The 3,737-nt window shown below is 39.6% G+C and overlaps 1 protein-coding gene across 1 annotated transcript in view; it reads left to right on the forward strand.

The window, feature by feature from the left end:
- The first annotated feature begins 2,936 nt into the window (after nt 1-2,936).
- Nucleotides 2,937-3,737, forward strand: part of tiprl (TOR signaling pathway regulator) — an 18,328-nt gene continuing 17,527 nt past the window's right edge. The window contains exon 1 of the mRNA XM_015382894.1: nt 2,937-3,030. The gene's annotated coding sequence lies outside the window, so the exon portion shown is untranslated. The remainder of the gene's footprint in view (nt 3,031-3,737) is intronic.

The raw sequence follows: 3,737 nt of genomic DNA on the forward strand, positions 1-3,737 counted from the left end.
GAATGTGTCGTAGTGGAGAATAATCCCTTTCTCGGTGCGAAGCTCAAACGATCTCTTGGGGAAAGTGGATCCAAACCTCCTGTTTGAACCCCAGCTCAGTTTGAAGCTCAGTTCATCCTTCCAGGAGGAGAAGATCCGAAATGTCCAGTTTGCAGGATGACTTCCTGCTGAGAGGCAAAGACAAAAACAAAATTAAAACTCAGGTAGACTAGAACTCAGTTTTACTCAGCAAAACTTACAGTAGCTTGGCTAGAGTACCCTAAACTGGCAAACACTCTGGCTCTGGGTTAATTATGGCAACTGTATTAAAAAGATACCTAGGATTATTCTTATTCTCCTCTATTAATCAGGAGAAATGTGCTGCTCTTGCTTTACGAAGGGTCCTCTTATACAGCAGTAAACCATTTTTCCGGACTAAGTAGAATTCCCATAGGTATGTAGAGTGCCACCCCTCTAGTTTCCTAGCATTTTGCTTCATAGAATGCAGCTCTGCAATAAACCTAGTGATCCAGCTTTCTATTTTTAAAGTTTTTCTTTTTCAAAGGGGCTGCGTTGTCTAAGGCATTACACAGAGACTGAGAACTAGTAACCCCATCAACAAAATCATCAACCAAAGGGGAACAGCTAAACATTTGCCCTGCTCAGCGATACAGAGGATAGAGAAAGTGACACAGATTCTTTAAAGTTTATAACTGCACTATCTGATAATGATCTGCCCAAGTGGAACCATCTTTTGGGGGAGGAGAACTCTTATAAAGTAACCCTGAAGGTTATACAATGTGGTCAGAGAGGACAGTATGTGAGGAAATACTGTTACTTCTTCACATTCCAAGCCATATGTCAGCACAAGGTCCAAAGTATGAAGATGAGAATCTGTGGGACAATTCACATTTTGAACAAAGCCAATAGTGTCTAAATGCTGCTCTAAATGCTGCTCTTAAGCTATCGCCTTCAATGTCAGCATGGATGTTAAAATCCCCCACTATGATGACCCTGTCAGTATTTAATACCAAATCAGAAAGGAACTCTGAAAACTCATCTAAAGATTCAGAGTAAGGACCTGGTAGATGATACACAGTCACAAAAAGAAGAGGTTTTGTGGCTTTTTAATTTGGATGAGGGACATTAAGGGTTAAATGTCCAAAAGAGTTGTAATAGTTAACTGCCTTTTTTAGTAATCAGTAAGTCAGACTGAAAGATTGCTCCTCCTCCCCCTCCTCGCCCAGAATTTCTGGGTATGTGAATTATTTTTTTATTTATTTATTTTTTTTAGTTTTCTACGGCAAGAGTGGCTTGTTTTTTCAAAAGTAGACTGACAGGAAAAGGGGTATGAAAGGGGGAGAGACGAGTGGCAAAGGACCACAGGTCGGATTCAAACTCCGGTCAGTTGCGTCAAGGACTAGGCCTCCATACATGGGCTGTGCACGCTAAATTGCCACCTGCTGCCCAGTATGTGAAAATTTAAATAACTAGAAAGAGTTGCCTCATTTATGCTCACATAATCCTCTTTCTGCAGCCAAGTTTCTGTAAGGCAACATGAATCCCCTCTCCAATCCCTTTGATGGCAAACACAATTAAAAAGGTCTCCTCTTCATTAGGTTCAACAATTTATTTCAAAAATATAATTGATACCGATATGAAATATCCATAAAAAATAATAAGAGAAGAAATTTTGTAGAAGTGGGAATATTGTACATCCTTAAACATGAGAACCTTTTACTTTCTGGTAAAAATAGTAACTTATTAATGATTAATTTATCTTAGCTTAAACTAAATTTTGTTAGGACTCCAGTCTGTGTGGTCTGTGTTTTTGTGTGTTTGTCTTCCTTCCTCCACCAGGCGGCACCTGGTTCTGATTCTCCTCCTCACACACCTGCAAGTGGTTACCTCGTTAATGGAGTGCTCTTAAGCTGCTGACTGCCACAACCTCGACGCCAGAGTGTTTGCCAGTTTAGGGTACTCAAGCCAAGCTGAGTTTTACTGAGTCAAACTGAGTATTTGTCAACCTGAGTCTTATTGTTGTTATTTTTGTCTTTGCCTCTCGGCAGGAGGTCTTCCTGCAAACTGGATTTTCGGACCTTCTCTCCCTGGAAGGATCTACTGAGCTTCAAACTGAGCTGGGGTTCAAACAGGAGGTTTGGATCCACTTTTCCCTCAGGAATTGTTTGAGTTTCACACTGAGCAAGGGATTCATCTGCACCACAGCCTGCTCAAGTTCCTCAGGAAATCTGAGCTGCAGTCAGTTTTCTCCGTTCATCTAAAAGGAACTGCATTCTGGGTAACCCTGTCCGCCCTCCACCGTATGAGACAAACACCGGAACACATCCCTCACCTACTGGAGTCTAAGAGTCAACCAGTTCTCTGGAAACGTTAGTCTGCCTACCTTTCCTCCTCTTCAAGTTCGAGAAGCTATTTTCCCACTGAACCTGAACTATTTTTTTATTTATTCGTTTATTTGATAGGGACAAGTATGTTTCATGCATCATGTCACACACTACAACATTTTAGCTAAGGCTAATTCTCAATGTCTGTCCCCAGTTAGGCTTTTACACAAACACAGTGACACAGTTACACAAGAACAACAGAGCAAATTACACATTAAAACATCACAGAAATAAAATCAGGTCAGTTAGGTTATTAATGTTCACATGACTGACCTCTCAACTTCACAGTGAGAATACATACACACATTAGGGGGTAACCGAGGGGAGAGTCCATAAAAGAGATTATTCAGTTTAGTCAGACCCTTAAAAAGTGTTCCAGAGAGGGATGGATATTGTTTTTTTTTTTTCTTTTCTTTTCTTTTTATATCCATGCGGTCCACACTCCTTACCAGTTGGTGGCGGTAATGCTCACCTAAGGTATTTGCCAAACCCTCAATTAGTTTCAAGAAGAAGAAGAAGAAGAAGAAGAAGAAGAAGAAGAAGAAGAAGAAGAAGAAGAAGAAGAAGAGAACAGAATAGAAGAAGAAGAAGACAATAAAAACAGCCGGAGCTTAGAAGATCAAAGTCTCGTTATCAAAGACATTTGGTAATTTCCTCATTTAGGCTTTTTATTTTATTTATTCATTTGATGTAATGAAGTGACAGTGTGATGCTGACTGGCGGTTGTGGTGGTGTTTTAAACCGGAACTGTTTTCTGACGGCTTTTTCTCCTGCTCGGTTAATAAGCTGTTTACCCGCGAGCTTCATTCAGACACATTTTAATTACAGCGTTAAACTAGATTTATTCTGTTTGGATGTAAGGTTAGTTCAAACCGGACTGTTTGTTTTTTCTTTTAAAGCCGCCTGTTCTTATTCTGGTTAAATATTTATATGATCTGTTGTTCATTTTATTCCTTAAAACCTTTTTTTTTTTAATCAAATGTTTTCCTTTGACGACGTCCATAATACTCCCATAATTCAACAGATGACCTTTTATATTAAAGGCTACTATTATTTATTGTTTACAAACCAGGAAAGTGACATCAGTTCCATCTTTATTGCAAGATTGAAAAAAAAAAAACACATTATTGTCTGTGTAACCAGGAGCTGATTTAGGAAATTTGGGGCCCTAGGCAAAGACAGGCAGGGGGCCCTCTGAATATAGGAGACAACACATAGAACAGACCCATTCTCCAGTTAGAGAAATGTTAATAGAATAGACATCCATTATCTGTTCTAGGTTGTGTCCCTCTCTTCTTGTCCCTTTTCTTCTTGTTTTCCTCTCTATGTTTTGTACTCAGCTGACTTTTCATG

This window comes from Cyprinodon variegatus, unplaced genomic scaffold (genome assembly GCF_000732505.1).
Source record: "Cyprinodon variegatus isolate N-32 unplaced genomic scaffold, C_variegatus-1.0 Scaffold269, whole genome shotgun sequence".
In the NCBI taxonomy this organism is placed as follows: domain Eukaryota; kingdom Metazoa; phylum Chordata; class Actinopteri; order Cyprinodontiformes; family Cyprinodontidae; genus Cyprinodon; species Cyprinodon variegatus.